The sequence below is a fragment of the Camelus ferus genome, chromosome 33 (assembly GCF_009834535.1).
Source record: "Camelus ferus isolate YT-003-E chromosome 33, BCGSAC_Cfer_1.0, whole genome shotgun sequence".
Lineage (NCBI taxonomy): Eukaryota > Metazoa > Chordata > Mammalia > Artiodactyla > Camelidae > Camelus > Camelus ferus.
Genome location: NC_045728.1, coordinates 15,733,784 through 15,756,790, shown reverse-complemented (window position 1 = coordinate 15,756,790; position 23,007 = coordinate 15,733,784). Strand labels below are relative to the sequence as shown.

The 23,007-nt window shown below is 44.8% G+C and overlaps 1 protein-coding gene and 1 long non-coding RNA gene across 18 annotated transcripts in view; one reads left to right on the top strand and one right to left on the bottom strand.

Moving 5' to 3' along the window:
- NCAM1 (neural cell adhesion molecule 1) overlaps positions 1–23,007 on the top strand; it is a 297,404-nt gene that overhangs the window by 183,134 nt on the left and 91,263 nt on the right. The gene's annotated exons all lie outside the window — the stretch shown is intronic.
- On the bottom strand, positions 1,078–22,748 carry LOC116661121. Its single transcript, XR_004316877.1, has 3 exons — positions 21,489–22,748; positions 7,141–7,143; positions 1,078–1,088 (listed from the first exon to the last, which is right to left on the bottom strand). It is a non-coding gene; the product is annotated as an uncharacterized LOC116661121 (long non-coding RNA).

Genomic DNA, 23,007 nt, shown 5'->3' with positions numbered 1-23,007 from the left:
GAGAATGGAAGCAAATAAACATCTTTCCAATCCTCACTTTTCTTGCCCAAATGAGAGAGAAAGCCCGAGTTAAGGACCACGGAGCCCTGGGCGTGGCTCTCTGCAGCCAGTCTTTGCTCTCAGAGGCCCTGGATTAAGATGCCTGCGTTGCCATGACAACAGGCAGCTGCTCAGCTCCTGGCTGGCCAGATCCAGAGCCTGGTGGCCTGGTTATTTTTTGTTGGTTTGTTTGGCTTTTGTTTTGGGGTGTTTTGTTTTGTTTTGTTTTAAATAACCAGAGCAGACTTCCTGTCTCATTTGGACTTGCTAGCGTCTTAATTCCTTAGTGTTTCTGGGATCTGAATTGTAAACCAGTAATGCTCCTTTCCCCACTTATTTCTTTTTAGTGAGTCAGGATGGAGTGTAGGACAGCCAGCAAGATTCGGCTTGAATTCCAGCCCAAAGTCAATGAGGTGGGCGTTCATCCAAGTGAAAACATTTGCCGGAGGTTGGTGGAGAGTTGGAGGCTCTGACCAAAAGCTCGTATGCGTCTCCTGATCTTGGATTTAATTAATGCACACCCATATGTATGCGTGCGTCTGTCAGACGCTGTTTTAGGTCCTTTCAAGCACCTCCCTCAGTCCTTAACTGCAGCTGGGGGGGTGGAGGGCATCACTGCCTCCTTTGTGCAAATGAAGACAGAAGAGTCTCAGAAACGCTCTTTCTTACTGTGATACGTCTCTGTCGGTGGTACTAACTAACCAAGACCAGATAGAAGCCAAGGGGTGACCGTCTCACCTCCCCACCCTCCCACTTTCGGCTGAGAGCTTCAGCATTCTGGCTCCTCTAAGAGAATAATGTTGGAACCAAACTGGGACATCACTTTCTGTCCTTCAAGAGCAGATCGACTGTTCAGGCCCTTATAAAGGGAAGGAGCCAGTCCTCTCTTGTTACCGAGAATCCTAGAAGTCATTTGGGTGCCTGGATTTCTCTGGATGGGAGCGGGTCCTCCACTGGACCCTGCGTGGACCCTGCCATTTGGGGGGATCTCCTCCAAGACCAGGGTACACATCATCCCAGAAAGTTTGGCCAGGCCTATGCTCTTCTGACTCGATGGGGGTAGATGTTGAGCAGAGCAATGACACAGGAAAGAGTTCAAAAAGGATTAATCTGAATGCCACATGCAGAATGGATTTCTAAGAGGAGACTGGACTCAGAGAAATCAACTAGTAAACCATTGCAATAATCTAGATCAGGGAGGAGACTGTCTGGGTGAGGACAGGGGCAGAGAGGATGGAAGGGAATGGAGACACAGAAGAGGGGAGCTGAAGGAGGAATCAGAAGGACTGGTAACTGGACTGAGGAGGTAGGTCTAAAACCTGGCAGGTTTTAGCCCTGGGTGACTGTACCCAAAAGAAGTCCTCTAGACCTGCACCATCTCTGTCTCTCTGTCCTCTAAGTAAAAGTGCTTTCTTTAAATATTAACCACCAAGGTAAACTTATTTTTTACCTTCACTTCTTAATGCTTCATTTAATTACTCATATTGTTACCATATTGCTTTCGGCTACTTTTCCTTGCAGATGGATTAGCTAAGCTTTGTTCCCCAGCCAGAGAACTAACTGAATTACTATTTATAATTCAGTTTCTATGGAAAGTGAATTATAAATTTCAAATAGCCTTGGAAATAGAATTTGGGGATACAAACAGAGTTGCTGACTTACTGTGTTTTATTTGAAAAAGTGACATTCTGGTCGTCAATGTGGAATTGACTCTCAGAAGAAAGATGAAGTTGAGAAGCATATATTTGGAGCATTTGCGTGAAAGTCAGAATTTAAAAGGTTGGGAATGATTGAAAGTGGGCAGGGGGAAACATTGAGGCATAGTGCGCACCATTAGTTCAACCTTTTTAGTACTGAAAGGAAAAACAATTCAAGGTCTGCTTTATTTAAAATAAAAAATGTAAAGCCTGAATCAACTTCATTGTGGTAAAATAAATAATTTAAAAAATATGAAGGTAAATTGAAATTTTAAGAAGGACCAATTTAAATGAATATATCTGGAGTTGTGAAAATATGAATTAAGAAATCAAGCAATGTAAATGCACTTTTTGAAAAAAATGGCTTGAGTTGCATGTAATAGTATAAATTGACTTAAAGTCAATCCATTTGGCTGCAGCAAATGAGTGGTTGGTTGTATGTATGGTCCTGTCTGTACGGAAGCTGGATGAGTCACTTGGGAGGTCGTGAGCTATGACACAAGGCTGGTTACTTGATATTTCCTGTTGAGAAGATCATTTATGATCCAAGTTGCTATACTGGATTCAACTGAGATCTTTCTTAAGGATCTTCCATACAGCAGCAGCACTGATCTAGGCACTGGGAGCTGGTAAGAGTCATGTGACTCTTTCCCTGGCATTAAGGAATTTGTCATTCATTTAGAGAGGCACAACGAACACACAAAAGACAATCAGAGAGCATAAAAGATGGAATATGTTCTGTTCCCAAATTGTCAGGCAGTTTTTACTGTACGGAATCAAGAAAGAGAGAGATCTCTGTGAACTGAAGTAGTCTAGGGAGACTTTGTGAAGGAAGGATTTGGGATGCGTTTGAATGGATTCAGGATAAGGGTGTCATCAGGCTAGAAATCTAGGAAAAGACATTCTGTGTGGGGAGGAAAGGATGATGGAACACTCAGACCTGAGGTTGAATGAGGCCAGCAGCTGAAGTGTCCCAGCAGGCATTACAGGGAAGGAGCCTAGCTAGTTGAGGTGGAAGAAGGTTGTGAAGGTCTTGAATGCCTGGTTAAGGGATCTGGTCTCAATCTCATAATAACACAAGCAGGATATGACCAACAAGACAATGTGCTATTGAGCACAAAATTTGAGAAGTAGGAACAAAGCCAAATAGGGTGTTGGTCCTCCTCCCCAAGACGTCGTCAGCCACATCGCTGCTCTGAGATGACAAGCTTGAGACTATTAAGAAAAATAAAGGGCCCAGATAGAAAAACTCTCGCAAAAGGGAGACTGAAGCTGAGGGCCCCTTGTCAGTGTGCAAAAGCCGTGGGCCAGCCAGGCAGTACTCGTGGGAGCTCAAGAGAGAGACATTACAGCCAAATCAAATTGACCATCTTCCTGATCCTGAAATCACTGCTCGTGAATGAAGAGGCCCTCCGTGCTGGGGAGGCCGAAAGTGACGAGGCCATTGGATGTGGTCGGAAGACATTCCACTGCTTGACAAGTTCTGTGAATTCTTCTCTTTTAAGTCAGCTTGGCATTGGGCAGAAAAAGCCACACCATTACCTGACTGGTGCACATTTTCTGAGACCCCCACACTCAGCCCACTGTTGAATACAGTTGAAATGATGGGAAAAGGGAATCTGTATCTGTCCCTTTCATCCTTGCCCTCCACTCTGTCATCAGCTTTCATGGGAGGCCCTTCATGCAGGGTCAGGATTCTGCTGGAGACCTAGGCCACCCCAGCAGCTCTCATTCCTCAGCTTAGTCACTCTTACTAGTCACTGTGATCTGGTCCTGTCCCCAGGGTGCAGTGAGAGCACAGCTGGATCCCATGAGCCTATCTGCCCAGAGCCACACCAGGCTCGGCAGCTGACTTGGGAAGGATGGAGAACGGATGTTGAGAGGCCACCAGAGAGCATAAGCATCCTTAGCAGGGCTGTGGGCTCCGGGAGTGGGAGGTGGGGGGGATGGAGGAAACACCCCGGATATTTGATCATCTCTAACTCTGGGCAAAACATTCCTGCAACGTGCTGGCTGCCTCCCATTCCAGTAGAGGGTACACATGAGAACCAGATCATCTGAGTATGGATTTGAAGTGCGTTCAAGAGAAAGATAAGAAATGATTGGAAGCAGCCAAAAGCATCTTTTTAATGAGCTGTGGGAAGACATCCCACACGTGTCAGGAGACGGCCTAATTGCTCTCTGAGCTGCGGGGTCAGAGCTTAGGTCTCACTCCTTGACGTAGCCCATGCACGGGGTGCCAGTCAGGCCCTGCCTTTGCAAACAAAATCCAAGTAGAGGCTGCAGGGATCTCCGTGTGACCTGGCCGCGTTTCCGCCATGCTGCGTTTGTGAGTTTCGGCTTCCGGCATTACGGTTTACGTTTCTCTTTTTTAACAAATGCAAACTACAACTACCACACATCGCTTTGACATCTTCCCTTCTCCAAACCAACATACGAAACCAGTCAGTGTAATATGTTCTAAAAATAAGCGTGTAATGCTCAAAAATGCGTATTTCCAACATGTTCTCCTTAAAAGCGCAGGGCCGTGGCAGGCAAACATTACTTTTTACATGTTTCTGCTCCTTGTGGATCAGGCCTCTCATAACCAAGTTGATTGTGCTTTTGCTCCATTCTCTGTGAGGCTGGGTCTCAGCTGTAGGAACACAGGGCATTTGTAAGCTATCTATTCATCCAGCCAGCAGAATTCTATTGGACACCCATTACTATACTAGCTACTGAGCATAACAAAATGAAAAGACTTTGGTCCCTCCCTCAAAGAACTTACAGCATAGCAAGGAAACAGGCAAGTTAACAAATAATTAATGCATAATGTGATCAATCCTGTGTAGAAACCATGGTGTTCGGTAGAAGCTTAGAAAAGGGTTTTAAGGATCTGGGAAGACTGTTGAACATGGATTTTGCAGTATGTGTAGGAGTTTAAGAGGAAGACTGTTATGAAGAACTGTTCCTTCCCGGAGAGGGAGCATGTGCAGAGGCAGCAGTGAGTGAAGCAGCATGGTGGAGGGAAGATCTAAGTAAGCCTGGGGCAGGGAGCCTGTGGGAGGAGTGACTGGGGACACAGGCAGAGTGAACCCATCAGGGTCTTCATATCCCATTTCTGGAGCTTTTGGTTGATTATCTCATTAGCTGGGATGGCACGCCATTGCAGAGTGTTGGGAAGGGAAGTGACATCATCATACATGTGCTTTATAAAGATGACGCTGATAGAAGAGAATGAATTGTAGAGGGTCAAGTCAGAAGCAAGGAAACCAGATGGATTCGATTGCTGGTAGCCCAGGTGAATTTTGTAAGTGGCTAAACTACAACAGTGTAGTGACCTAAAGGAAAGGATGGATGGAAGAGGTGTTTAGGGAGAAGTGACAGAAGTAGTTAGTGAGAGTGGGAGTGTGTGTGGTGGGTGGGTGTATGTGTAGCAAGTGTGATGGAGAGGATATTTCCCAGGATTCTGGCTTGATCATCAGGTAGATGATGATAGTTTTAAGAGTATGAGTTAAAGAGCAATGTTGGGAAAGGTAATGGGTTGAGTTTTGTCAGAGGTGGACTTTGGGGTGGAAATTTAAGGTAGACAGTTGTATGTATGAATCTGACGCTAAGATGTGTAAGTTTGGGAGTGTGCCTCGTGTACACGTAGCAGTGAGGGTAATGGAAGGGGAAGGTCGCCGGGGAGAGGTGGACCAGCCCAGGCTTCCATCAGATCTGGGTTTGAGTCCTGGCTCTTACACTGTGCTAGCTATGTGACATTGGGAAAGTTGTTAAACCACATTGAGCTCTACTTTTCTCATATTAAATGGAGACAGGAGGAGCTACCTTCAGGCATTATTTGGTTATTTATTCAGTCATTAAGTCAGCAAATATTTATTGAGTTCCCACTATGTTCTTTGACTTGGGACACAAATGGGAAGAAAACAGTCACGTTCCTTGCTCCAAGTTAACTTTCACTCTTTCTTTTGTCGGAAGGCAGACATTAAACACATTAATTGTCCGAACAATTATTGTTAGGGTCAATGCTGAGAAGAGTTGCATGAGAAAATAAGTTTATGACACCTGACACAATGGCGTGACACCGAGAGGGTCCTCAGACAGCACCTGCGAGAGTCGTAAGCCTTGTTACACTTTTCATGGAGTCACCGAGTGATGTGAATAGACTCTCGTTTCCAGTGGGTTGAGTAACAGATGAGATGTGAGAAGTTGGCAATGACGAACAAAGATTATTTCAAAAGTTTAGCTGCTAAGAGGGCTCTCTAGAGAAGCGGTGATTGAGGAAAAGGTTTGGGGTTTTCCAGATGGAAGACTTGAGCTTGTTGACCTGCTGAGGGGAACGAGCTGGTAAAGAGGATGAAGTTCTAGGAAAGAGGGGCCAAGGTCTCTCAGGAGATAAGCAGATGCAAAGAAATGCATCTTCTCTGAGCGAGCAAGAGAAGCAGGGCGAGAAGGTTAAATGAGAGACTGCATTACAAAATGCTGGGCACAGTGAGTGGGTACTTGAAGAATTGTGTAGATTATGGCTGTAAGCCTGTGGACATACACTTATGTTTACACGTACACTGTACATCCACCCACACATCTGCTTGTACACATATGTGTGTATCTACCCACATACAGAGTTAAATGTTCTAATTGTGGGGATTAAAGGAGGAAAGTTCAAGTTCACACCTGGTGGCTTCCCTTTCTTTGTTGTCAAGGAGGTAAGGCATCTCCTGAGAGATGGGGCAGAATTGTCTGTCATGAGGACAAACGTGATGGTTTAAAGTGTCTACTACAAGGGATGAAAGAAAGAAGAAAATTGACCTGGAGAAGGATTGCTGAATAAGGCTGAGGGGCCACTGAGGATGGGCACTCATATCTCAGGGACAATCAGGGTTGGGGAGTTTCCACCCACAAGCCCTGTGGACCTCAGTACTGCCTCATTTCAACCCTGGGGTTTCTCTGCACTGTGGTGTCACACAACATGGATGAGAGGGTGAAGGACGCTGGAAGGGTGGTGAGGTGTTGGACTACAGAATCTGACTGAACTGGAAAAAAAGTAGAGCCAAGTGGAACCCAGAGTAGGTGGCATTAGGTGGTTCATGTAGATCAAAGATTGAGTATGGGGGGTACTGAGAGTGTGGAGGAACTGGAAGGCTAGGAAGTGGTCAGTAGAGAGTTGTGTGTTAGAATTTCAATTATCAAAGAAGAGATCTTAGAATGTGACCTAGAGAAGGAGTTGCTGAAGGAGACTGGAAGTGTTGGTCATAGGAAGTCGAGTACTTAGAGGCTGGTCCTCCACCCACACTAAGGAACCAAAAATTCTTTCTGCAAGGACACCGTGATCTTCAGCTGCTGAATTAAATGCCCTTTCCTCCATTTCAAGTCCATGACTTCTTGTAGCATTCTTTACTGTTGGCCACCTCCTTCCTAGAACTCTCTCCTCATTGGACATCCAGTGGGTGTAACTCTTCTGGCCCTTCCCCACTTCATGCTCCTCTCCAGCTCCTGCTCTCAGCTTGCTGGTGGAGACCCTCTTAAGACTCCTCTGAGCTGTCCCCACATTCATCATCAAAGTGCCTCCCTGGCCAAGGTGTCTCTGAAGACCAGTGGAGGGGAAGAGAAGGGGCAAGAAGATGGGTTACAAAACTGGGTCTGTAGTTGGAGCAAGTGACACATGGGCCCCAAATAGGGAAGTGGTGGTGGGAAGAGAGAGAAGAGGTGGATGTGGAAGGCATTTCAGAGTTCATCACAGAAGTCAGCAGGACAACTGGGAGGAACATGTATGTGAAGGAGATGGAAACAGAAGGATGAAAGATGATGGAAGTGTGGAGGCTGACTGAGAGGGTGATATTAACAGAAAGTGGGGACCTGGGGTGAGGGCGAGAGAGATGATGTGTTCCATATTTGAGTTTAGGGTACCAGCTGCCCACTGAAGGTGTGATGTACAAAACATGGATGGAAATTGGAAAAGAAAGGAAGTGCTTTAAAGAAAGAGACAAGTGCTAGGAATATCTATTTGAAAGTTAATAACAGTTAATTGTGTGGATGACACTCTGGAGGAAAGGAAGATGAGCAGGTAGGAAGAACGGAGGGCTGAGTTGAGAATCTTGGGGGCACCTGTGTTGACAGGTTAGGAGGAAAAGGCCCCCGAAATAGAGATCCACCAGGAAGTGGGCAGGAGAAGTGAAGACAGAGGAAGGAGAAGAGAAAGCAGAATCTTGAAGTCTTTTTAGAAAGGCAAGACGCCAGTGTTTCTGGCTCATTGGAAGGAGAAAATATGGAAGAGAGAGAGAGAGGAAAGAAGAGAAAGACAGAGGCAGTGGGCAAAGAGGGGGACATTGAGGTGGAGAAACATGACAGTCTGGTGGTCTTCCGCATTCTTGGTAAGGGAGACACAATCGTCTTGAGAGAGAGCTGGTGGAAGGCTTGGGGTCGATGCCACAGGGAGCAGGAAAGAGCCTCAGGCAGACTGGAAGGTGGTGGCCTGGGAAGAAGTAAGATGACCACGTGTCCTTGTTTGTCCAGGACACTCATGATTTGTGCCTGTTGTTTGAGCCTTTTCACTTTTAATTGGCCCGGAAGACATACTGCAAGGTGACCCTAGAGAGAAGCAATGAAGGCAAACAGGAAAACAAGCAAAATAAGACCCACTTGCCTATTCTGCTTAAAAACCGGAAGCAGGGAGCACTATGATTTGCACCGTTGGGTCCTGCAGAGCAGTGCTGGGCTCCAAGGGCCAACAGCACCTGGAGCATTTGAAATTTAGTTCATTCAAACTCGATTGCTGAGCAGATGCCTACACGCAAATTGAAAATCTTCCAAGCTTTAGTTTTGCATCAAACGAACCAAATAAGTGACAATTTCATCTTCCTATTGGTTGTATTTGGAGAAGTTGCCATGCATTCTTCCATCCTCTTTTCTCTTTTATCCTCGGTGCATTATACTCTTACTAGTCAGACACTTCGTGGTGTTTTTTGTTGTTTGGAAATCTGCTTCCAGATCATCAGCTCTTAATCTCTTTGGTTCCAGGCTCCTTTACACTCCTAAAAATCGTTCATTCCCCGAAGCTTTTTCACTTATATTGGCTCCAGGAATCCGTACTGATGGTAATAAAAATTTTTTTGAATTGAGAGGAGCAACATTGTTTCACACTTTTGCAAATCTCTTTAATATTGGCCTTAATAAAAGACAGCTGGATTCTCATATCTGCTTCTGCATTCAATCTGTTGTAATATACTGTTCTTGTCAGCGTAAAGAAAAGCCAGCCTCACACAGAGGTGTAGGGAGGAGTATTTTAGTAGGCTGTAAAGACCACTGTGGCTACCCTTTAACACTACACCGAGACTTGACAAGCGGCAGCTTCTTAAAGTTACTTGCAAATGTAGATTCTGAAATCATATCGGTCAGCTTTCTGCGCTCAGTTACATTAAAATTCTTTGGTTTGTCTTGCACTTTGAATCATTTACTCATGCATGAGTTTTTACATCTCTTGGTCATTTAGAAAAGATGGGTTCACTGAGTCATGCAGACCTTCCAAATATCGACACATTTTATTATATAATATTTAATAATTGTTTGCGTAGATGTCACCAGGATTTCATCTGAAGAGTCTTTTAACTGTTGGAAGGCTGTTAACGCTCATGTTGATGAGTGCAGGTTTTCCAAAAATGCTGATTTCTCTTGAAAGCTTGAGTTTTACCATTTTACCCAGATACCGCCAAGTATTTTCCTTCCAATGACAGGCTCACTTCATTCATTTTGGAGAATACATCTTCAAACATCCCAAGTCAGAATAACCTGAGTTTGCCTGTCAGTAGGTATGTCGAGTGAAAATGGTGATCCACGAGCAATGGGTCCAGCTGAGCTCACAACTCAGCTGCACTAGTGTTCTCCCCCAAGCAGCTGCCATCCTTCTGTGCACAGGAGAGCAGCTGTATACACTCTTCCCCTCCCGTGGCACAGAATGTTCAGGAGACATGCACGCCCCCTCCCCCATCCTACTCTCCCTTGTCCCACTCTTTATCCCTGTGATAGTAACACAGTCTGTATGCACGCTCCATTGTCTTGGTTGCATTTTAGAACTGTCTCTTAAAGTTACAGTTTTACCAGCCAAATTACGGGGTCCCCCCAGGGCCACGTGTCAGGCTTCTTACGCCATCTCAGGGCTCAGGGCGTGGTGCCTGGAGGCGGAGTAAGTAGGCAACACATAGATGTTCGGTGAAACCTGCGTGAGTGAAATTGATTAAAGCCTCTCCTATTCATTGGGTTAATGAAGGCCATTTAGGGCATATTTTTGCTAAGTTAGATTAAGGCAAGCAAAATCACCCAAAACAGTAAACAGCTCAGTGCCTTTATTTACCTGAAACAGCAAGTTTGTATTTGGGGTGTGTTTTTATTTTCAGTAATAAATTACAATGTGAGATTTCTAACAACAGTTAATATCTCGAGATTAACGCCACCAATTGAAAAACTGAACCTTGGAATTCCTTTTAATGAGAGATGGGATTTTTGAGTTAGAGCCTGAGCCTTTATTGAACAGAGTGATTTATTTAATCTTTCTCAATTATATATAGAGGCCTGTGGGAGCATCATGAGATTAAGGCTCTAATATTATGAATGGCTGGTGGCTGCTTATTTGTAAACCATAACAAGGTAACTTATAAAAACTGACAGTGTATTTTCTCAAATTTGATTGTCAGGAATCTTGCATTTTATCATTAGAAGTTAAAATCTGTGTTTCGTATATTTAAATTTGGTATGTTTCTTAAATGTGTGTATAATTTAGTAGCGCACTTCTTTTGTGTGTAGGGATCAATTAGAAACAGAGGAATACTTGATAATTGGCAAATACCAAATTGCAGAAATGTTTACAGTACTAAACGTGTTTTCAAGTCACCTGTCCCATACCATTCCCCTGAGCAGCTAGCAAACCCCTGGGTGAAATGTACTAGATGTTCTGAAGGAAATAGAGAGCGTGTTGTGGTGGCCTTTACAGCTAAGAATTTAACTGTCCTTCTATGTATATAAACAGAGAGAGTTATTTCCACTAAATGCGTTTTAAAAGAGAAAATCCAGTTGAAGCTACTAGTGATCTGATTTTTAAAATATCTTAAAAGGTCCCCTAACGGTAATCAGTCCTGATGCTTACCACTGCATGTATCTCCCTCCTTCCCACTGTGTCTAAAACTTGCTCCCTTGCGCCTGCTCATCCCACGTAGCTAAAACCAGGAGTACCTGGTACAGAGAGAGGAGTCTCTGGCCAACAGGAGGCTCTGGTTTGCAGCTGATGTAATTTCTATCAGCCCCCGGGGTCACACACAAGGGCCAGACCTTGCTGTGTTCCCTCAGGCAGCCTTTGAACACCAAGCTCAGGCTCTTGGACAATCTCTGACCACAGCGGCGCTGACAGTATGAATGTGGTCATGGAGCTAAATGGTGTTTCAGAGACGGAGACTGTCCCCCCTCTTTACTTCTGCTTCACTCCAGGTTACCAACTGCCCCAGTTTCTCTGGGACCGTTCCAGTTGCAAGACATGAAGTCCCAGGGCCCCTTTTATGTTGTCCGATTTTCCTGGCACCAGTGCAGCATCCCAGATATTGCATGGGGGGGGTTCGCTTGGAACGGTAGAGTGTTGCAGGAATTATGAAAGAATCCAGCACAACCGGTGTTACGGACCTTCAGTGAAGAGAAACTCCAGAGCATTTCTTCCCCTGAACTGGTTTTATTTTCTGCCAACAGCAGCCGTTGCAAAGCCCCAACCCTACTTGGCATTCTGCTTTTTTTTTTTTTTTTTTCTGTTGAAAACTGTGTTATTGTGCCCGTGGTTGCCCTAGGTGTCCATCATGAGCACTTAAAATGATTGCTTTTGCAGTTGCAGATGGCTGTCCCAGCTCCAAACAAAGAGGGTCGTGGCGGGTTCTGCTTATATAGTGCGGTTTCTGGAAGGAATTCACTACAGATTGCACGGTGGAGCACCCTGGACTCTGCTGACCCAGGGAATTTTTGTAAGGTTAAATCAACCATCAGTTCTGTCTGGGCCTGGTCTGCTTCCCTGAGAGTTCCTCCAAAGGGCTTTTTGGAGAATTTGGATTAAACTCTGTGTTCTTATCCACTGAGATACACGACTCCCGTGTCCTGTGAATGTGTTTGTGTCGGCCCCCGTGGCTGGAGCCCGCTGGGCGTCTGGCGGGTGTGTTCTGCCATCACTTTCATATCCGGGAGAAGAGAGCTGAGGGACAAGAACGTTGAAGTACCCTTGATGTTGGTCAGCACAGATAGTCCGGGTTAGAAAGGGAGAATCTACACTACCCGTGAGAAAAGAGGGCAGGGAATGAACATAGCCTCCAAAGAGACAATGACTTTCATTTTATAACACGAAAATGATACAGTACAGGGTTGGTTTGGTTTTTTTTTATATCAGTTTTTAAAATCTTAACTCAAAGTGTTTAATTTCTTGCTTCAGAGTATTTCCTTCCTTCCCCCTGCCCCTCTTTTTAAGTTGGTGGACATCCTGCCTTGGAGTCAGAATCCCATATTTCATGCTGTTGTCATGAAACCTATGCCAGCGAAAAAGATCCAGGTATCACGAGAGGCTGCTGGAGGGTGTTCTTACAGCCAAGTGTGTGCTTGCCGAGTTATCAAAAATATTTAGGCTTCCTTATCATCCTTCTGTTATTATCCTCAGACAGCTCATTCCTAAGACTGATCAATCCTGTAATCAGGGTAAAGCTCTTTAAAAAAAAAAAAAAAAGACTTAGTGCATTTGTCATAGGTGAACATACACAGAATCCATCTGACTGTTGACTGTGGTCAGTATGTTAAGCTCTTAGAGAAGGTCACCACGTTCCCTGTTAAGCATGAAGGATACAGTAAAAGAAACTCTTATTTGTCTGTACCCCCTCCCCTTCTGCCCATCATTCGGCAGGGACTAGAGCCTTGATTTAAGGTGGCAGAACCAAGGGAGAGAGTGGAGATGCCGGGCCATGGCTGGACTCTGTACAGTACGCCGGGTCTGCTCCATGGGCTTCCATGCCAGGGAGCAGCTGGTCAGATTTGTCCATCCCTTGCACTGCTCTTTTCCCTTGGCTAGGATTGTTTCCTGTGAACAATGTGTAATCTGCACGTGTGCCAGGTGAACGGCTGCTCAAGATATTTTCAGAATCCAAGGGTGTTAATGCTAGGAAGTCAGGATCACATAAGTAAAACAAACAGACACGCAGTTATGGGGTTTATTTCGGTGTGATCTGTAATTATGACTTGTGGTTCCTCGGGGGGAAGAGGAGCCGCCCGAGATGGTTATGGTGTGTTACGAGGCAATTGCAAAGGAACGGGTCCAGATTCCTACTGTAATTTAGCCTTTGTGAGCAGAACTAAAAATATCAAACAGGATAGTGTAGCAAACCCTTTGTCTGCTTGGTTTCCCGTCATTTGAAGCTTATTCCTCATCTTGTCCTGTATTTGTTAAAAAAAAAAAAAAAAATCAAAAACCCCAGCTCAGGCTCAATTCTCTGGGCTGCAGGAGAAGAGAGCAGGGTTTGCTGTTATCTGCAAAGATTGCTTCCTCGGCGCCCCTCCTAGCCTAATAATTGCTACTGAGGCTGGAGGTGGAAGAATCCATTTTTCTTTCCCAAATTACAAAGAAAGAGAGCCCATGACATCACTCTCCATGAACAAATAGCACTGGGGAAAAAAAATGTTTTAATGGCTTTTCAAAATAAAGATGAATTGCTGTGCAGAGATAGCCATAATGTGATGGGGAAAGAAAGAATGAACGTGGGACTGTCCAAATGTTTGTCTCCACCAGAAATGTGATTGGATTCTGCCCTGTTTGTTCTTCCTTTGTTGTGACAGTCAGAGGACATAGACTCTGGCGGGCAGTGCGTGAGGCCGAGGCAGCGGAGACACGGTCTCATTACTGATTCAACACGCCACCCTAGTGGCCACGTGTAGATTCGAGACGGACGTTCGGATCATTGCCTTGGCTCTCTGGGAAAGATGCCCTTAAACCGAGTAGCATGTAAGAGTTACCTGGGGAATGTGAGCAGTTACAAATGCTGCCCCTCTCCCTGAATGCTCAGATTCAGCTGGCCAGGGGTCGGGTCCAGGAATCAGTGTTTCCCAAGCCCCGTGTGGTTCTGACACGCAGCCAGGGTGAGAGCCACTGCTTTGGGAGAACTTGCTTGCAGCTTCATCCCGTAACCTAACACCCTGTCTGCCTTCTCCTGCTGGAGGGAAGCAGAGGAGATCCTTGGGGATGGGAGCCAGGGATGTCATTGTCTTTGCCTGTGGCATATCTTTATCTTTCTGTGAAATAAACACTGCAAACGTGCTGAAAGAGTGGAGAGAAAAAACAAAACAAAAAACCAACTCATGCTGCCGTTTTGCATCATTGTCGGCTCAGCATCCTGGTCGGTCACGCGGACTTAATGCTTTTGTTTCTGCTGCAACTTTTTCTTCCCCCACGAGGATAGAATGTCGCACTTTTGACCTCTGTGGTTGTCTCTGTTGAACTGGTCCTCAAAGCCGGTAAGCTCAGGGTTGGGTCTGAGGCTTTGCTCTTGGAAGCTGTTGTGAGCTGCATGGAAAATAACTTGTCAGAGACGAGGTATCTCTCCTATGAGAGGCTGTATTCTCAAAGAAAGGATGTGTCCACAACCAGAGAGGCCAGTAGGCAGGGCCCCTTGCTTACCCAGAGGGAAGGCCATAATTTGAGCATTCCTCTTCTCATGGGCCAAAAGCTGGATCAGAAGTGAAAATCTAGAATAGAGTTAAGGAAAAGTTTTGCTCAGGCTAAGATCTAGAGAGAAAATGACAGGGTTTAGTTGCCCTAAAGTCATAAGATCCATTAATATGCCAAGCACTGTGCCAAGGGCTGGGTGTACACAGCTGTGTGAAAATTCACTGACCTTGGCATCCTAGAGTTCAAGATTAGGCAGAGAAAAAAGAGTAAGCTAGCAAAAGCTTGAGAGGTGTTTCCAAAGGTAAGTGCAGGGCACTACGGGGGTGGGGGGAGAGATCTGTAGGACCGTCCATATGGCCACCGGATGAGGTCATGGGGCACCTCCCTCCACTGCACCCAAGGTCATCCTGGACCTGATACTGGGCACAGTAGACCCCAGTGTGGAGTGGTGTGGTGTCTCCCCAGGCTGAATGCGGCGCCACCAGTTCCTCGCATGGAGATGCATTGCATTAGACCAGATGCCTCTGGTGTGTCAGATTTACAGCCTGCACTTAGCACCTGCGCTGTGAATTAGTGATGGAGAAGGGGGCCCACTGCTTCCTCACTGCCAACAAGGGCGAAGTGTGTTCGTGGAAGTTCCTCTGACAACAGAAACTTGAGAAAGGCAGCTGTGAAATAACCCCACTGTGGTCAGCACCCCCGCCCCAGCACCGCCGGGGGCCTTCCTTCCACAAGACAGAGTGACTTAGAAATGAGGAGCAGGCTGACCAAGAGGTATATGAAAATAACAAATAAACAAAACCTTGTGTGTGGGGAAGCATGAAGACATTTAGAGGTGACGGTGAGTTTGGCAAACTAGTTGACAAGGAGAATTTATGTAGGAAAATCAAGTCTGAAAGATAAAATACAGCCAGCTTGGAGAAGGTCTGGGAACTTAGAGGGCTTGTTTTGTTTCTGTTTAGTGATTTGTTTGATTATTTACTTATTTTCTGATGGCCGTGGAGGATAACGGATACTTGCTGGATAGAAGACCAGGATGGTTTCTCGTAAAGATCCACGCCACAGACGTAGTGTATGTAGCACTGAGTGAAGAGGTAAGAAACCAGAAACAGAGAGGCCAGCTGGGCAGCTTTTAAAATTGTCCACAACTAAGATGATCAGGGCTGACATAGGACGAGCATCTCCTTACAGCTGACAGCATCTTGTCATTTATCCTTGGTCAGCAGGTAAGTGGGAATATGGAATACTGTCCTCGCTGCTGCTTTTATGGTTCCTAAAGTCGGTACCTTCAATTTTTAACAAAATAACTACCCATAATTTGACTGTGTATTTCCTTTAAATATAAACAGAAGAGCTAGTTTTACATTTTACCATCGTGGTAGGTAAAAAGGAGAGAATAAAAAGAAGAGAGGAAAAAAGAAAGAAAATCTGAATCAATGGTCTGAAGAAAACAAACAGAATTAGATGTTAAAATTAGAATGATTAAGAATCATTTATGCTTTTGCCTTGTTTTAAAAAAAAAAAAAAGAAAGAAAAGAGGAAAGTTAAGCAAGACCACCTCTTCCACTTGGATGGATGTGGGTGAGGCCAGTAGCTCCCAGAAACACTCGGTCAGAAAGATGGTTTCTAAGGTCCCCTTTAGAGCTATAAGATCCAGAATCTTGAGATGTGGTCTCCAGGCTCATGGTGCCACAGGCCCTCAGTCTGTCCTGCAAGCAGTAAAGCCTGGGAAATACTAAGAATCACCACTTTTCAGACCCGTAGTTAATTTTTAAAAACCACTTTCCCGAGAATGAGGTGTAAATTTCAGAGACATCTGGTCGGAGCCGGGATCTGGGGAGCCTTCGACTCCCTCTCCCCGACTGGACATCCTTGCGAGCCTGTCATCCCCACGGAGTGAACAAGGCAGCTTCTGGTCCCGCCCGCTCGAGGGATGCCCCTGCCACCTGGATTTCTCCCTGGCAGCTCAGCCCCAGCGCAGAGGAGACCACCATTAGCTGCCCTGGCTTCCTTCCTGCTCCCCCGCTTCTGTGGCTCCTAAGCAGCGAAACTGACTGATTCAGCTCCATGTCTTTGCATATTCTCTGCCTTCTCCCTGGGGGAGGTGATAATGATCAGAAAAAAAAATAGCAAAAAGACAGCGGCAGGAGGAAGGAGGTGACTTGGGTAACTGCCACAGTCCTGGTCTCCCAAGGCCTTGCAGCTTGGTCGCTAAGGGCAGGATCTGGGGAAAGGATTTGCAGAAGGACCCTGAAAAGCCACACAAAACCACATCGTCGAATACAGTGCCCACCGGTGGGTACCGCGTATCTCCACATCAGTGAGCCTGCTGCTGCGCAATTACAGATGCAGTGGACCGGCTGCGTGACCTGGGGCGGGTCATCTTAGCCTTTCTCAGTTTCCATTTTCTCACCTATGAAGCACATGCATTTACCTGAAGCACCGATAGTTTAAAGGGTGACGTGATCGGCGGTGTATGATAGGTGACGACAGAGCACAAGGAGCAGTAGGAAGCGCTGGTGCAGGGGGTTCTGATGCCTGTACTTCGCTAAATGATGAAAACAAATCATGACCTTGTGAGGTAATGAGGGAGCCTTTCATTGCCTGAGATTCATGACACATAACTTGTCACAGAAGGAAATCTGGAGTTCTGCCTCTAGCAAACACAGTCATCGCCGGACCAAAAATGTAGATTCTGCACTACTTACTGTACAGGAGTTTTGTTATAGATATATATATATACATATTGCAATATGTATACACACACACACACACACAGGCAAAAACCAACAACAAAAAAGGAACTATCAATATAACCATTTTAAGTACGTTTTAGTAATGCACAAGTTCAAGTGGATTAGATCAGATTTTATTGTATTTACTCATTCATTCCTTCATTCAGTCAACACATTTTATTTCTGGCACTTGGGAATTTGATGTAGTGGATTTTGACTTGCTTTTAAAGAGGGTTGCAGTATTGATGTCTCTTGTTCAGCACACAGGACGTGCTAAGTACACAGTCTTGAGCCTTCTGTCATTAGAGGAGCTGTCAGGAATGCAGACACATCCCTATAAAGAAGCCAGAACCCAGGGCTTTTTCTGTTAATCCCTGGTCTCAGATTTGCCGCACATTTGTCCTTTGTATGTGTATGTATCTTTCTGAGCTTCCTTACTGTCATTCTTGGAAAAAATACCATGTTTCTGAATGGTTTACAAGCAGTGTCATAGCACCCCACACTCGGGTGCTGTGAGGGGATACCTTCCAGGACTGCTCCCCGAAACCCCGTGACACGGGTTGACTTTGGTCACACACAGCAGCCGTGGTCACTTCCCAAAGGGCTTCCCTGCGAGGACAAGTGCCACTTAACACGGTGTCTCCTGTCCAGTATTTCAGAGCGGCAAAATGGTTTTTTAATTTAAAAAAAAAAAAGTTTTTACCAAACCCTTGCTCAACATTAAGGGATTGCTCAAAAGCCTCAGTTCCAAACTTCACAGCTGGAGCCAGGCCCCTGGGGGGTGTGGGCGGAGCTAGAGGAGGACGGAGGGTGCGAGGGGGCCGCTGGGTCCATGTCCAGGCTGGAGAGGGCGTTCCCTGCATCCTCACCACGTAGGGGGCGGTTTCTGCCCAGGGTTCACACAACTCAAGCCCAAAATGTGGGTGGGACTTAATTCTTGGCACTGTGTCAAGGTTTATAAGCAGACTTTTCTGGAACTGATAAAATGTGACCAGTTTGCTGTGGTTTCATAATACAGCATGGGAGCCGGGGTGGGGGCGGGGGGGTGTCGTTTTTATCCAAAAACCAAACTGTTTTTCTTCACCTTTGAAAATCAGATTTGATCTTTAGGCACCTCTTAGATAACTTTGGAAACTGTGCAGATAATTTATCTTCTGACTGGCCTATGAAGTCAGAATTTCACAGTACACATTTTTCCAGATCGAAAAGGAAATGGAATTGAATTCAGAATCGTGTTTAAAATTGAATCGGACAAGTAAGGCTTCTTCCAGTTTAGGCTGGATAATCAAGTTAATTCAAATCATTTGAAGGACTTTATTTCGAAAACGTCACCTTGTGCAGAGGCGCTGTGTACAACACAGTGCATCAGTCTGCATTTTGAGAGCCAAAGTCTTGCGGTCTGTTTGTATTTGGTCTCTTGTTCACTTTTATGGCTTTTGTAAATACAGGTTTGGAATTCCAGCTCACATCTGGTATTTGGAGAGAGACCTGGACGGTTCCTCCCTAGTCGTGGCAGCCTCCCTGCTAAAGGCATCAGAACTAGCTCATCTCTGGGGTTTGGTGCATCCCCACATAACGCGCCTGAGGAAAAAAAAAAGAAAGGACACCATGTGTTCTCCAAGATCAGTTTACACCCTGCATCACTTAAGCATGTGTAATTGTAGTTAGTTGCGGTGCTGATATCCATTACCTAGTAATTAATGTACTTCCCCCACTTCTGTTTGAGATGTGTTATTAACTTCTCAGATCGTCCTGCTGCTCCTGGTTTAGTCTGTACACAGTGGGAAGAAATCCTGTTTCTTGCCAAACATTGCAAAGCAGTTTGATCCAGTTCCTTTTGTTGCAGTGCTGAGTTAATTCCATGTAACCACGGATGATAGGAAAGTTGCACTAACAGCATTTTTTAATCAATGGGAAATGTGTCATTTGTGTGAGGTCCGAGTTGGGAACCCAGAGGCAGGCGGGGTTGGGGTGGGGAGTCAGAGGGCGGAGCCGGGGAACCAATTCCACCGGAAAATGTTGACTGTGTGATTAAGCTTAAGCTTTGTAATGGAGTTATTATGGGATACTAAAGAGACCCTTACTGCATGAACTTGGAGGCAGAACATAAATGTTCTTGTGTGCTATTAAAGTGGAGAGCAAATATTCTCTCTCCCACTCTTTTTTTTTTTTCTTTTTTTTTGGTCTTTTGCTCTTCGCTGGATTGCTTTACAGAAATAACAACCAGCTTGGGAAACCTAAGACAAGACTGACCTATTTGATACCAACCATATATCAAAATCAGAAACTGGAAACAATTGTTTATGCGGTTTAACGGGCAGCTAGACAGACCTTTGTTTACCCAGGTTCAACACTAGCAGATCACTTCAGCTTGTCTTTATTGGTCAGATGATGAGGGTTGAACTTCCGTCCCGTGTGAAATCAGTAGTGCAGATTGGCTCCATGTTAATAATGCAGAGAAGAGTTGTTTGCTTGGAAAAACCCAGAACTTGCCTCCTTCTGTCCCTGTGGCTGCTCCTCACAAATGTGTCATTTTGAGTTTACATCACATAGGAGAACAGACGACATATTTTCCCTTGTCCTAAGTCTTGGGTGTAAGTAAGGTGACTGCCGTTTCCATGAAGTCACTGGTCTCAGTCATTTCACGTTGGTGTTTCTTTAGGAGGAGGTTGGGAAATACTTTTCACAACCTGCTTTCCTTTGTCTGTTTCCTTGATTGGTTGTTCTTTCCAAGAGGAAAGAAATCACATGTCTAGAAGTTTTCTCTGACATCCAGGTGTCTTCATTTTTATGTGTCTCCATTTTCTCACCTCTGTTTCTCCCCACTATTAAAATTCTCTCCCCTTTTAAACCAGGATTACTGTCCTTTGGCCACGCCCATCCTCACTGGTTTTCTGGACAGAGTGCACAGTAGGTGTGTGACAATGAGTAAGCAAAACACAGGAACATTGGAAGGGAGAGAGGACAGATGACATCCCTTGTACTTTACATCTAGGACACTTCTCAGCCCCAAATTGTAATGCGTGTTTGTTCATTCACAGAGATAATTTTGCAAGTGATGTCAAACTTAGTGTCTAATCCTTATTTAACCTTAAAGGGTTAAAATGTAAAAATGCATCGACCAGATGTTAAGAGGGTCTAAAAAGCAAACTTATGTTCTTAAAAAAAATCTCCAAGGATCAAAATGATGTGAAGAGTCACTCTGACGAATTAGTCCAGGGTGGGGGGCAGCAGGGAGGATGGTGGGGGGAGGACAGGGTGATTTTTGTTCCTATTATTTGTTTTGTTTTGTTTTGTTTCATTTTACCTTTTCATCTTTAAGCTGCTGCTTTGGGTTTTATTTTCATGTCTCCCTGGTCTATTTGCTCATAAAAGAAAGTGACCAAGAACACTAAGGGCAAAAAGAAGACATTTTTATTTCGTCCTACATTGAATAGACATTGGAAGTCATGAATCAGAGCTCTCTGGGGTGGAAAAAAGTCATTAAGCTTCTCTTCCAAAATGGCTAAAAGCTAATTGCATTGAAATAATTATTTATGCTGTAAATAAGGGCCAGGTAATCTGACTGATGTTGGTGTTATATTGTGTTTGTGTTGAGAAAATCTGCAGCAATATAATTAAAAGTAAAATGCAGTGACCTGATTTTCCGATGCATTACTTTCCACAGAAAGTGCACGGTTCAAGAGAGAAGCAGGGCAGGGGTGGGGAAGGTGGATGAAGGAATTGTGGCTTCCCCCCTGTGCTACAGGATGTGATGCTCGCTTTATTTATATTATCTTGTGTAATCCCTACTACAGACCTGTTACATTGAAGTTCTTATCTCCGTTTTACAGAGAAGGAAACAGAGTGGTTAAACAATTTGTCCCGAAGCACACAGCTCTTACGTGGCAGGGCTAGAATTTGAATCCAGTTCTCTCTAGCTGCAAAGACCGGGCTCAGCCCATCCCTGTGACACTGTTTCCCAAAGGGGAATTTGGGCAGACATGTGGCTTGAGATGCATCATTGTAAGGGCTAACTTACTGCCCTCCCACAGCTAACAGTGAATGGGATTTAATGATCACTTACTGTCTGATTAGGTAACCCATCTTCTTTGTACACATTGTGAGTTGAACTCTACCCCCCAAAATTCGTATGCTGGAATACTAACCCCCAGTACCTCTGACTTTATTTGGAAATAGATGTAATTAGTTCAGTTAAAATGAGATCCTACTGGAATATGGTGGACCCCTAAAGCAATATGACTAGTGTCCTTATAACGAGCGGAAAGGTGGGCTCAGACACGTGCACAGGGAGAACGCCAGGTGAAGACTGGAGTTACACTGCCTTAAACCAAGCAACTACCAGAGACAAGCAGAAGAGCCCAGAACAGATCCTTCCCCAGCACCTTCCAAGGGCTCACAGCCCTGCTGACACCTTGATCTTGAACTTCTGGCCTTCAGACTGTGAGACAAGGCATTTCAGAATTTCTGTTGTTTAAGCCACTCCGTTTGCGGTACTTAGTTTTGGAAGAGCTGGCAGACGAATACATCCCATCTCTTCCATTAGATCCTTAGTATCATCAACCCCTTCAGTCCAGGCTGGGCTGTTGGAACTTCTCCCAGGCTGTCTTCAGACTCACGGCTGATTCTTGGAGCTGCCATCAAAGCCGTCTTGTCTCACTCATCCCCTCCACATTCCAAATAAGTGTCCTCACCTGTACTTCCAGCAGCCTCGCCGCCAACAACCTTGTCCTCATTGTGCTTCGGAATTATTATTTTCCGTGCCGCAATGGATCCTGTGAGAACTCCTTGGCGGGATGTCAGGATATTATAGCTTGAGGATTGATCTCGCTATGTTCTTTTGTCTGGGTCTTTTATTTTGCCTTATATTGTTTATTCACAGATTCGAGAAGATTGCACATTTTGTTTAATTATGTTGGAGACAGACTGGCATTTTAGCTGTTACAGTCTGTGGGAGAGGGGTTGATAGCAAAAATTATGTGGAGTTGAAATTGTGTTCGGTGAAGGAAGTGGAAATGAATGAAGCTGTTTTACCATGAAAAGTAGGTATTTTGCTTTGGATCTTGGAATGTTTTTTTTTTTTCCTTCTGAGCTGGAAGTGTTCTAAGTGCTGCATTGTCTATTTTGTTTGCCTTTTACAAGTCTGACTGTTATAAAAAGGAAATTTGTATCTGTATTTGCAAATGTGAACCTGGCAGCTGTGTTTTGAAGCCTTGATCTGGGATCGAACTGAGATGCAAATGATGTTGAAAAGTTTTCCCCTGATGTTGTCAAGTTTTACTCTGTGGTGGCTCCTGCCTCCACAGAGGGTCTGTCGAGTTTCAGATTTTTTAAGTAATAGGCCATTTTTAAGTGATGTGAGTTTGGGAAAGTAATGGTTTCTGGTTGCACCGCCCCTTCACGGCTCACACGTAACCATCATCACATGGTTAAAGTCCTTTCACCTTTCTTATTACATTAGCCGTGTTTTTGATTCGTTGCAGAAAAAAAAAAAAACCCTCATAAAACCACAAAGCTTTTTGTGTCCTGTGTCTGTCAAAATGTGGCTGATTTAATTTGAATGAAATTTTAATTAGAAAAATTCTGCCAAGATCCAGCCCTGATTTGAATATTTATAACTATGTTAAGAATCTCCATAAACCTGGGGTCTAATTTGAATTGCTTCCCTGGACCTCAGCCCTAGTGGTACAATAAAAAGAATGGTGCAAATCGCCCCCATGGTGGGCTGGAATGGGCATGGAGCACTTAATTATGTATGGGGTGGAAAATGTGTAACCGATATTAGCACATTTCTTTTTTTTTGTTTTTAATTGAAGTATAGTCAGTTACAGTGTGTCAATTTCTGGTGTATATCAAAATGTCCCAGTCATACAGATACATACATATA